Genomic DNA, 13,910 nt, shown 5'->3' with positions numbered 1-13,910 from the left:
AACCATGCAAATTACTTGGTACCCTTAAGTGTTTACCCCTCAATCGATGTGCCGGTTAACCACACACGCTCCATCGATACTATGATAACCGTTAAGTTACCCTTTTCCTACCTTGTTAAATACGAGTTAGTGTGCCGGTTAACCACACACGCTCCACTAACCGACTTAAACAAAGTGCAAAGTGTAATTTCATGGATTAGCACCTTATTCACTTTTTCATAAGTAACTAAGATTGGGTATTTATAAAAGGTTTAGTTACTTAGTATTTATCATTAATACTTTAATGAAGGGAGAATTATAGTCCTTGTCCTACCCGTTCGGCTAACGACCCTCCATCGGTCAAGGAAGCGGTGGGTAAGAGTGGACACCCGTTAAACTGCCATTTTATATGCATTAACCTTATACCCCCTTTATAGACTGGTTTCGTGAATGAGGCCTACTAACGGTAAGACTGACTTTGTTCTTATACATACATATATATAAGTATTAACTATTAATATTATAATAGCATAAGGGTGTATTTTAAACATTTAAAATACTTGGTGGTTTAATCTATTAATTAAACTATAGTCTTAATTTAATTAAACTTAAACCATGTTTTTATGGAATTATTATCTCTTTTAGTTAGACACTTTAATTAATTTAATGAAGTCCATAAAGTTTGAACTTTAACTTTAAAAATTCTTGGGTTTGGAATTAAAGTGTATATGGGGTTTGACTTTATGAATTCCAAAACTTGAGGACAAGTTTTGAACAATTAAAAAAACTTATGGTTTCCATAACTTATGAATTTTAAAGTGGTTTAATGGAAAAAACCCTTCAAGTTCCATAACTTGTAGACAAGTTATGGAAGACTTTAAAAGCATTAAAAATGTGACTCTTCATTTTTTCATAACTTATGGAAATTTTATGAGTTTTAAAATTCATAAGTGTGACTTTTCATGTAACTTGAGGACAAGTTACAAAAACATATATTATGAACAACTTCATGATTAATTTGGATTGAAAACAACTATCTCATAATTTTTCCTATTAATCTAAACAAACTCATAAACATGAACATTCATATTCAACATTTTTCAAGCATCATATAAACATGTATAAAACTTGAAACTTTGATTATTATCCTTTATTTGGATGAGAATAAACATTACCATAGTATCAAAAAGCAAATTTTATGGAAAAAAAACATTTTGCGGTAATGATTCTAATCCAAAACATGCCAAAAAAACTCGAAGGTAAGTTGTCACGGGCTCCAACTCGTCGAGTTGGATGAATTTGTTCATGGACTCGTCGAGTTTGCTGTCCCGACAGCAAAAAATTCGATTTTTTTTTTCAGTTTTTTTTTCCAGCAACTTGCATCAGGTATAATTGAAAACAACCCGTGGCTCTGATACCACTGTTGGGTTTTGGTATATTACAACATCCTATGGTGCACATACAACCCTAAATACCTTTGATCTATGTTTTCACTAATTATACATGCAAATGGTTTCCAAGGTATTAATCTTACAACTAGCAAGCGTTTAACATAAAAATATAATATATTGGTTAGCATGACATACCTTTTGATGGAGCTTGAATTCTTGGTGTATTTGGTCTTAAAGAGCTTAGCCCCAATAGTGTGGAAGCCTCAAATGAAATTACAACACACCATGGACAAAGGAAGAACTTGAGAGGGAATTCCATGCACACAAAAGACACCATGAACTCTAAAAAGATACAAGTGGCGATTTTGGGCAATGAAGTATCTATTTATATGTGGGATTTCAAGGTTCATGGATATAACCCAAATCCATACCCATGGGTTTTATGATCCATGGTTCATGTGACCCAACTCTTTATGTATCCATACATAAACATGGTCCAACATGGATCATAAACCCAACACATATAAATATAACTAATTATCATAATTAGTCCCCATTGATTTAATTAGTCTCTTTCGACCACTAAATTAATTCCACATTAATTCTTGATCAATACGAATTAAAATATATGATTTCATATTAATATATTATTACTTATAATATATTAATAAACCATAAATAACCTTCTCTCAAAAGTCCATCCTAACAAATTGTCCTAATGATATGCAACCCAAATGGACCATGCTACTCTAGATCGAAAACACACCAATAATAATTATGGGCTTAGACACCTAATCCAACAGTTACAAACCCATGGATTATTAGAAATGAAGAGTCATGACAATTAAGTGCATACATATGTAAACGCTACTTGTGACAACACTATAAAAGGGACCCTATGGCTAGCAAAATCGGACACTAGTTGATTCTAAGAGCGCATAGCCAATTTTGATTGTTAGTGACATTCTCTCAAGTTATTCCATGTCTTGTGGTGTTGTGTGAAGCATTTGAGGCACAACATTTGGGGTGCTAGGCTCACAAAGTCATCAAGGAATTTAAGCAACAAGAAAGGTATGTACTTCAACTAGTTTTTATATTACACGTTCCCCATGCCATGCTAGTTATGAAGTAAACCTTGGAAAATCAAATTTGCAAGTATATTAGAGAAAACATAGATCCAAGGTTTATAGGGTTGCATGTATACCATAGGAGTGTTAGAGTGCTCAAAATCTATCAGAGATGTTATGTATGGTTGGGTTGAGGCGGTCCTGCTTTGTGATGAAGGCCAACAGACCCAAGGTGTCCCAGATAGACTGAAGGCCATTGGGGCGTACCAGTCAGGCCGAAGGCCCGGAGAACGTTCCAGATACGCTGAAGGCCCAAGGTGGCGTACCAGTCATGTTGTAGGTTCTGTGAGCATACCAGGTAGACTATAGGCTGGTGGGGCGTTCTATTCTGACTGAAGGCTCTATATGCATGTGATTTATGATATTATTCTAGTTTTATTTGGTGTTGGTATTTTGGGGAAACTCACTAAGCTTTGCGTTTACAGTTTTGGATTATGTTTCACGTACCTCAGAGGATCGCGGGAAGGCGAAGGTTTTGATCGGCAGATCCTCATGTTTTGTTTCTTGATTTTGGGATTTCTCTGATGTTTAAACTCGTTTTGAAAACTACATTATAAACAATTATGAGTTTTTGTTGCTCGAAAAAGTTTAATATTTTCATGAATTTTTATGAATGTTACACATTCACTGAATGATTACTGGCCTTTTGTATCCCAAAGACTATAACATGTCTGCCATTTTATCCGAGCAATAGAACTTTTAAAAATGGGATCATGATCGTGTAAATCGACAAAAGGGGAGATCAAGAAACATGATATTGGATTAAAAGTGGTGAATTTACATGTTTGTTAAAATGTTTTGTATGTTGCACATACCATGGTTGCATTTGTTTATAGAGCGCTGCTTTGGTTGCTTTAACTTTCCATCATCATCAAATGCTTTTTCTATAAAAACGCATGTTAGATAATCAATTAATAGCCAAAAAATATCAGTTGAATCAAATTCAAGATATTACATGTACCTTTAAATAGAAATTCAATCTTATCAGGGCTCTCATAGAAGTAGTCACCACGTCCTTTGTTGACCATTAAATAAACAAAAAAACATCATTCAATTAGGACTAATACGATTTCATAAAACAAGTCATTTGTTACCCAAAAACTCAACTGGGTTTTATCATAATTTGAAGTAGAAAAAACTATTTATACTTGGTATATTCCGTAATTCAACATAGCATGAAGAAACTTTAAGTTGACAATGAATGTTTTTTGGTCTTTAACACTAATCAAACATCTGATAAGTTTTGAAAAACTTCAAGCAATAAAATGGATCTGGTTCTTGGTGGAGAAAATTGAGGCGAAGGAATCAAAGCCATCCCACAATTGGTCCATCCTCTTTCTTAACGGTTCAATCTCTCAAGTACTCGAGAATGATTCGATAACAAGATACCGTGTAATATTAGCGCATGTTGAAGCTATAATCCATCAATTGAAAAGAAGTTAGGGTTTGGGGAAGAAGAGAAGAAGAAGCTTATTACCTTGATAATTGAAGAACTAAAGCATGTGAGAACTCAAATTTCCGACGATTCCCATCGTTGACTCTCTTATTGTTCATGTCTAAGCAATCCAAAATCGAGACGTAAACATAAGTATTATAGATATGGATTTCACCCCTTTAAACCTATATTTTGATACCAAGAATAAAAAGGATGGATTTGATTCTTCATTACTAAGGATTCACGCATGTACATCGACACCACCATCGAAATCGACAACACCATCTTCGAAATTGACCGGAAAGCACATCTGTTCATCATCATCGGCAAATCCATCCCAGTCTCCCTTCTTTATATCACTTATAACAATAGAGAAACAAGAGGGAGAGTCGATTGTGAAGATGAAAGATAGAAAGAAGGTAGAAAGGATCAAGGCGGGTTTTCAAAATTTTGGCGATTTTGTTTTCCCCCGTTATCTAGTAAACGAGTGTTACTTAAAAATATAAAACAAAAACTAATTGTAACAAGAGACATGTGTTTCATTAAAATTATAAAACGACGGTTATAGAGGATCCACGTTTAAGATAAAGTGCCCTCCATGTTTTTAGTTATTTTTCTTGAGACACTAATTTAAGGGCAAGCAATAATGCGTAACCTAAATCCTTAATTTTTTTGGAGAGATGACATTATTTAAGGTCACTCTCTTTTGCGTAACATAAATCAGTGCGTGTCGTGGTTTTGCGTGTCATTAAAGGTATATATTCTAGTAGTGAAATTTCCTATAAATTATATATTTGAATCAAGTTGTTGTTAGTGTGACCCTTTAGGATCATATATTATCTATCAATATCATTCTATAATGACTCTTGGACATAAAGATCTTGAAATCTCCCACTTGCACAAGGCTCATCATAGATTAATATAGCCAGTGTGGAACGTCTAGCAACATTTCACTGCCGACGACAATATATTACTTAGTGCCATTCTGTCAACATCCAATTCCCAAAATCTCAAAGTCTCAATTGATGTATAAGGTAGATATATCAGTTATCCCTTTGTTACAAAGATGTTGAATATGAGACTTTGAGCGCAATCAATCTCATTTGGATTCAACTTTAGGTAACGTGTGTTAGATGTCTAACTCTAAATACATAAGAGGAACAAATCCCATATTAACTACATAAGTCTCTTTAATAGTTCATACCATACTTGAAAATGGCTTTTATAACTGCACGGTTAAGAATCAACATTTGATCATTTTAAAGAATAGCACTCCTTACACTTAAGTCCCATTACGTATCTCAGCTATTAAGTATACAAAGATAGTACCTTTTAATCAAGTATCACTCATAACAATGATCTATGAGGTGATCTTGTAGCTGGTCTATTTAGTACCGGTTCTCTGAGAAGTACATATGAAGCTTGGTTACAACCAATTGCCTAATTTCATATGGTGAGAGTCAACCAATCCAATTTGTTTTAGTCTTACTTCATAATTTTTCCCACATTTATAACCGACTATTAACTTTTAGAATAATAAGATTATTCATGGATTAAACATGTTAATATTGAACACAACAAGTCCTGATGTGATGATCATATTCCAATATATAAAAAAATATAATAATTATTGTATTAATGTTCCAATATCCAACTACTAAATTCAAACCAAAATCCCATTTCTAGAATAATGAAGTCCCATAGCTAAAGTATGACGATTCATACCTAGCTTAAAAGAAAGACTTTATTAATGGGTCTAATTAAATTTAATTTGTGTGAATTCTGTGAATACTATCATCTCCATATTTGACTTTACTCTAAGTATAGTTAAATATATTATAGAATATGATTGGTGTTCTGATGTGACATAGAGTTTGTTAGTTTCATTAAGTACACTCTATAAGTCATAAAAGTTTTTTAGGTTATCACTGGATGAAAGGACTCAACATAGTTTTCCAATGATCTTGTTCATCCAATCATATTTGATTTCAACATCAAAAATAGTAGTGTATTCCTATTTCGTAGACTGTGTAATTATGTTTCGCTTGGACCTCATTCCAACAAAACTTACTCCTTATTCTATAATGAAGTCACAATCTAATTAATTCTAATTCATAATTATCTCAATCTGTTTTGAATTTAGCATCTTGTGTAGCTCTTTACATAAAGATCATCTTCAAAACATATTATCTCATATACATTCTCTTAGTTCTTCTTAAGTACTCTTAGAATGTCCTTATATTCATCCGGTGACTTAACCATGTATCAAGTTGGTATCTTATGATATTTTCATAGCATAATCACATACTTAGTCTTGTGCATAATATGACCTACATGATGGATTCAATTTCTAAGCAAATCGAACATAAAATCATTTTATCTAGCTCAAACCTATGTGATAGGTCCTACTGAGAAAAGCTTAAAATGGTGCCATGTGTCAATGCTAAGAATCATCCAAAGGAATCTTCTATCTTGATCTCTTTCAAGATATTGTCAACACATGCATACAGATTTAAAACTTTAACATTCATCTTTATTTATCTCAATAGATTTTACATTCCAAGAATGTATCATGTCTTTCCTAAGTCTTTCATCTTATAAATGATTTCCGAGTCAAGATGAAAGACCCTTTCATATCTCTTTAGATTTCATATTCCATAATGTAGTTTCTAAAGATTACGTATGTCTCGTTCATACAAGATTAGGATTATCACTGTTGCTCCACGATTGTTTAGTAAACCAAATGTTATCTTCATTTTGATATAAAAGCATACCTTGTATTTTCATATTAAAATGATGATTCCTTACTTGAGATGTTTTCTTTATACAAGCAAAGATGTATCTAAAGGCTAACAAATTTTGTTAGGATAACATGGATTAAGAAAACCTCTTGGCTAAACTATAAGGACATCCTCAAGAAGGTGTCTATTAAGAAAAGTTGATTTTCTTGAAATCTATTTTCCATATCTCATAATAAGAATATATAGTTATGGTAAATAATATCCTTGTTGATCTAATCATAGCTACTTGAGAAAAGGTTTGATTATAGTCAATGACATGAGTATGATAAAGATCATAGTCAATGACATGAGTATTAGAATAATTATGTTTTCCTTCTTAGCCTTGCTTGACTATTCGACATGGGTTACATCTTAGTGTTCATGAATCTTTATCATTAACTAGATATATAGAATTTTAGTAGTTGATGGATTTTCCAGAAACCATCAAGAAGAACTCATCAATGAGATAATCCACATTTCTCAAGTCAAAGATGATTTCTACCATTAAGACGAACAATTTGTGTTTATGATAGTTATTATTCAAGTTCAACAATTTCTTGTCGAAACCAGTGCCAACTGTTGCTACATTACGCAATGGTTCTTGAGCTTCTTCTAGTTCCATGTGTCTCCCACTTGCTTTGTTATTATAAGCTTGCTTTTTGATAACTCAACTTTTAGAGGAATAAGTGAATTTATTCTTGGTGGGTTTGTATATAATAATCTAAACAACTTTTTAAAGTATTCTACAAATATGTATTTGATAGATTTTAGCTTTAGAAGCTTTACTCTAACATAGGCTTCAAATCCACATAACAATAAGTTATATAAGGATGGAGTATTTTCATACTAAATATTATAAATTGTTTTTATCTACTTACTAATTGGTGTTTGTGTTTAAAGTACAAGTGTTATTGATTAAGGTTTAATTCATCCGTTATTATCACTAAGGCTATAGATGGTTCTTACTAGTTTGTATCTCAATTTTATATTTGAAAACTTCAACAAAGATTTCACAATTATGTTTTAACATATAAAACATAATTACAATGACTATTGTTATTAATAAGGTTGATTTGGTATCTTTTTTCTAACTCATAGACATTCATTAGAAAGGAAGACATACATCACTGTGTATAATTCCTTAAAAATTAATTTCTCTACAGTTTACCGAAAATATCTTTAGGAATCAATATATAAAAAATATCTACATATGTCAAGAAAAAAAAACTACATTATTTTCCTTTAAAAATCCATTTTTTGAAGTTATAATATGTGTATATCATTTATACAATAAAGATAACAATGTCTTAAATAACTTTGATTCAAATAAAGTTTAATCCAAAAGTGTTTGCATATATAAAACTTATTTATTTAGAAAACATTGATATTTACTTTATAATTCCATTAAGATATCTAGTCTCATAAACAAAATTTAAATCATTTTAGAACATCAAGTGATCGTTATGAAAAACGATTGAAGTAAATAATCAAATTTAATAAATTAAATGAGACATATATTTAGACATGCCAAATTAAAACATACATTGTTCCAAGGGAAATATTGTTTTTTGATACAAGTAGTTTATGTTCTAACCATAAATGATAAACTAAACTCTAAGAGTATAGTTCCAACTTGCTTCTGGTTAGCTGGTTACTCTTTAGAAATATTGACAAGCAATTTACAAATACTAGGCGAATGCCCACGCGTTTTTAGAAACACCTATATAGTTGAAGTCTTTACAAATATTTGTATTTTTTAAAATATAACAATAACGTTGTTGTTAAATTTGATATAATATTTTGTATACTAAATTGAAATAATATATTGATTATTTTGAATTATATGATAATATATACATGTATTATAACTTCATAATCTCAATCGTTTGAATGACTTTGGTTTTTTAAGCTAGACTGAGATTTATATTTAAGTTGACATTTTAATATGCAGAAACATTTGTATAGTTGAAGTCGTTAAAAATATATGTGTGACAACCCAATATTTCGAATCTATGTAATGACCTAAAAAGTCAAGTATTGTAACCACTTTTGAAATAATGAAATTAACTTCAAAAATAAAATGTACAAAAGTCTCTATTGGGTTACCTACTATGCTAGATATTGTGTCTAGGTTTACAGAAATACTAAGAACACTAAAATCCGAGTTATAACGAAGAAATTATGACCATTCTAAGATTTCCGACAAAACCGGAAAAACCGATTAAACGAAAAACGCGAAGTTTCAATACAATAGTTTTTAGCCTTAAGTATCTAAATGAAAGTTGTAGATATCATTAAACCATAAACGTACGTAAAAAGAACGTCCAAATCTAACAAGGAAGTTATGATTTTTCAAAGATCCGGGTATAGCAGTAGACAACTAAAAACTCGAAATAGAGATCGAGAGACTTTTGGCCAAAACAACCTAAATGAGAATCGTAGGTTTTAGCCAAAGTAGCGCAACGGTAAAAAGTCTGGCAAAAACGGACGTCGGATGAAGAAGCTATGGATTTTTAACGGGCTTTTCCAGTCCCGACCTATTAAAAATAAATAATTAAGAATAAAGTCAAAATTAGCCGACAAAGTCTAAACGAGAGTTGTAGAGTATACTCTCACCTACGCGTGCATATAAAGAACGTCGGAAACAGAGCTGGTACATGAAAGTTATGGATTTTACAAGTTCGAGACCCGAAATTCGAGGCTGTCAGGTTGGCCACGATGTGGCACAATAGGCCATGACTCGGAAAGTGACTGAGCACGTCCAATCAATGGAAGATGATAAGATTTGCTCACCACGATGTGGCACAGTTGGCCATGACGTGGCACACCAGATATGCCCCTATAAATAGAAGCTTAAGGGTGTTGGGTTTGGTGCTCATCTCTTTCCATCTAAGTGTTGCTACTCTGCATAATTACCTCGATAAGCTATCCCGAAGCCCCGATTTTCACACTCAAGTCCCGAAGGAAGTTCTACACTCCCGAGAGTCCCGAGAATCCTGAGATTTTCCTACGTTTTCAGCTTTTCCTATCGAAGTTCTGCTCGATTCTTCTCTCGACTACTTCAAAGCAACCACTTCAATCCAGTGAGTTCATACCCCCTTTTTATACACCTTCAAATACTTTATAATGCACTTTTAATACATTTCGTGGGAGAATACAAGTAAACACCCGGTTAATCCCGAGTGAAAACGTGAAAACTCTTGTTATATCTTGCATGCACTAGGCTTATACAAAATGCATAATATTCAGGGTAGCCATCCTTGTTAAACCATTTTATGCATTAAAAGAACTTAAGATTTATGCTTAGTCAAACATTGTTAAAGAGAATAAACATTGTACACAAAACTATCACCTTAATACAGAGTTAGTTGAGAACCCGTGAGACATTTATATCTTCAACGCTACCTTTTTGCGAAAAAGTACAACTTAAAGTCCTGTCGATTATAACCAAAGTCTCCCTTTTGCAAATGTGTATAGATCTATACGGGAAGTCATGATACCATGCCCTGACTGTTATCTACAGTCCTTTAGGTAACAGTTTGTCATAAACATTTTGACGCCTGAAGACCGTCGCCACATGCATATTATGTTTAGTATGGTTATAAAACTCACCGGATAGTGTGAGAACCCGAAATTTCTATTCTGAACAAACCATATCAAGCCAATAGATGTAGAATAGTTACAGTGAAAACTGAGATTTCGAGTATAAGTTTGGCAATTTTCAAGATATTACACTTAAGGGATATTAGGAGAGTGGATGCACTATGGTTTTGTGCAACACTGTTATTTGAATACTCTAGGACATTAGAGTTCGTCTCAGGAATAAAAATATGTTCTGCCAAAAATATCTCAGGACTATAAATAGAATTCTGAACCAAATTGGTTCATTTGTTGAATTCCATTTGGAGAAAAGTCAAAATTCTCTCTCACGGATCTTCGGGTTTTTATCCAAAATTGTGAGTACTTCGATCTAGTTATGTTATATAGCTTAGATTGTGTTTGGAAACATCAATTTCATAACAAAACAACTAGACTCGGGAGTTCACCGCCCAAGAACGTTCTTGGGGAGTAAACTCCAATATGTGGCATAAATGCTACTTAGTCCTTTCCCCATGATTTGTAACTACCTTAGACTTGTATGCTAGTGTGTATATGACTAGAAAACATCAAAATCGGATTAAGACCCCAAGATTTGGGAGTTTACCGCCCAAGAACACTTGGGGAGTAAACTCCATTTTAAGGTCCTAAAGGGTTCCAATGGCCCTTAAAGCTTTAGAACTCGAACTAGAAGCCTTCATTTTATATTTAGGACACCAAAATCAATTAGAAACAATGATGAAAGTGAGTTCACGGCCAAGGAGCTTCTTGGGCCATGAACTCCATGTTTAAGTGCCAAAATGCTTTGAAACACTTCCTAAGGCTTAAGCTTAAATAAGGACAAGTACCCTAAAGTGTTTAAAGCCTAGAAAACATAAAGAATCACAAGTATTAAGGAGTTTACGGCCAAGACAAGTTCTTGGGCCGAAAAAACCTATAAAGGGGTCAAATGACACCCTAACTCCTTCCTTATGCCTAAAACCCAACATAGATAATTACCTTTAAATGTATGAGACTTGAAAACACCATAACCAGCCTCCCAAGGGAGTTTACGGCCATAAACTCCAAGGGAATATGGTCCTAGTGCCGTAAACTCCTCAAAGGAGTTAATAGGAAGCCCGAACACTTGATCTACCCTTGAAACAATTCACCATTAGAGTTGTAATAATTCTAAGCTTCATTTAGAGACTTTATTGAGAGTTTACGGCTAGGAGTTTACTCCCCTGGGCCATAAACTCCAAAGAATATGGTCATTAGACCATAAACTCCCATTAGGGGAATTTCACTCCTTTGTTGCAACCCATTAGCCTCCTAGCACTTGACCAAAGGTGTTTACCTCGCGTTTAAATGTTTATACTTGTATAATTAGTGTTTTAATCACTAATTATTTATATACATATGTCTTCATATGTAATTAGGATCATTGTGTGTGTCTAAAGTCTTCACTTGACACCAAGCACTTGTCCGATCCTTTCTTACGATAATAGTCCGTTCAATTTCAGTCACTTACTGCAGGTGAGTTCATACCCCTTAAATAATGTTTTAAACTATTTTTAAATGTTTTATGGGGGGGGGGGGGGTACAAGTAGAATCATGCTAGTTATTATATCAATCACATGTGATTAATAAGTAGAATAATGCTAGTTATTATATCAATCACATGTGATTAATATACAACATTCAAATGATTTGGCTACTCATTAGCCGTTTTACCAAACAGTTTCCTTCGAATGATTTTTATAAACATTTTATATGTTTTAAACTCCTTATTACACTGTACATTTTACTCTGTATATCACATTTCAAACTTATTTACAATTGTGCTTCAAACAAATGTTTCCTTATACTTAAACTGTTTTATCAAACCTATGCCTTCAAAACTGTTTTATAGGTTGACATCAAGTCGATCTTTTCTGAAGATAATAATTATGTTCAAATGTTTTACAAAACTTATTTATGCTTTTATATTATAAATTGCATGCCTCTATATGTATAATTACATAAGGAATGCTTAAAAGACTTAGGAAGGCTATCCACCCTATTTCCTTTTCGCGCTTGAGATGTGGTCTGGTGGGATATCGGGTACTCGTCCGAAAGTCGTTTAAATATTAGTGATATATCATGTATACATATATAGTCATAAAAGGTCCTTCTAGTTCATCCCATGCCCTTGGGTAGCAAGGGTATACATCCATGTCCATACGTACCAGTTAGATTACTAGTAAACTACCATATGGGTAGTTTAGGAAGATACTAGAACTATTACTAGAACGCGATATCATACTATGAGTCAGTTCATTCATGAGTCAATACTTACTACTAGAAGAACATATACAACTATAATAGAAAGAGAACATATACAACTATACTAGGATGATTACATTACTATACTTGCTAGGTAGAGAGCACATACATTACAGCTAGAACAGTTCATTACATTACACTTACATTAATACACTAATAAAATTGTGATCCACTGTATGGGAGCATGCCTTAATTGTGATCCACTGTATGAGAGCGTGAGTTTGCGTATAGAGCTATATTGGATTGACTATCCTACACCTTGCTGCTAGCTACAGCTGGACCGACAGGTCTGCGGGTGCCAAACGTCATACCTTATTTTCGACTATACGTTGTCGTTGTTACCAGTCTATAGTATGGTGCAATTTATCACATGATACCTTAATATAAATCCGGTTTAAGGTAGTTAGTACAGCAGTAGTTCTTATAGCGCTACGTTTTAGTACTACATAAATTTTCCCTGTACATATATTTAGTGATCTTTTCACTTAAACTATAAATGTAAAAACTATATTTTGTTAATAATAGTTACACTTGGAAAAATTACACACTTTTACATGACACAAACATTGAGAACAGTTAGGTCTTGGTAGAAGACACCCTTATATAATAGTAGGAATCATAGGGATTCTAGAGTTTTTCAAACATTTCATACTTAAAGTTCATTTACAAACATTTTCATACATACAGTTCATTTACAAACATTTTCATACTTACAGTTCATTTACAAACAACTTCTGTAACAACAGCAAAAATTCAGGTCAAAATTTAAACTTTTATAGAACCATAATTAAGAATACTAAGTGGTAGATATTGTAACAAGGTTTTCATACATATAAAGAACACTAAGATCCGAGTTATAACGAAGAAGTTATGACCATTCTATGTTTTCCGACCAAAAACCGGCAATACGAAGTTACGACCATGCTAGTGGAGGAGGCCGAGTATTCGCAATGGGCCAAGAGGAGGCTATTGCAGACCCCAAGGTTATTCTGGGTACATTTCTCCTTGATAACTTATTTGCATACATTCCGTTTTGATAGTAGGAACGCAGAAGAGTTCCGTTAGTCGCAAGTTTAAAAATCTACTCGAATAAACACCCCAATCATTAAAACAAAACTTTCATGGTAGAAATAATAGAGATAGACTAAAAAGCACTGAGAACACATACGTAGAATGCGCTATCCCACTAACGAACATCTTACAATGAGAAATGAGAATTAGTGTGGCCCTACCCATACTAGTAGACCCTTTCACTTTAACCATCGACTAACGAAACTCGATCGATTTATCACGACAA

General features: G+C 33.1%; 1 pseudogene; it reads right to left on the bottom strand.

Moving 5' to 3' along the window:
- Positions 1-4,029, bottom strand: part of LOC111911079 (phytanoyl-CoA dioxygenase-like) — a 34,241-nt pseudogene extending 30,212 nt beyond the window's left edge.
- Between the last annotated feature and the right edge of the window lie 9,881 nt (positions 4,030-13,910).

Source organism: Lactuca sativa, chromosome 8, assembly GCF_002870075.4.
Source record: "Lactuca sativa cultivar Salinas chromosome 8, Lsat_Salinas_v11, whole genome shotgun sequence".
Lineage (NCBI taxonomy): Eukaryota > Viridiplantae > Streptophyta > Magnoliopsida > Asterales > Asteraceae > Lactuca > Lactuca sativa.
Note: the sequence above shows the minus strand (reverse complement) of the source record. Positions and strands in the feature narration are given on the sequence as shown.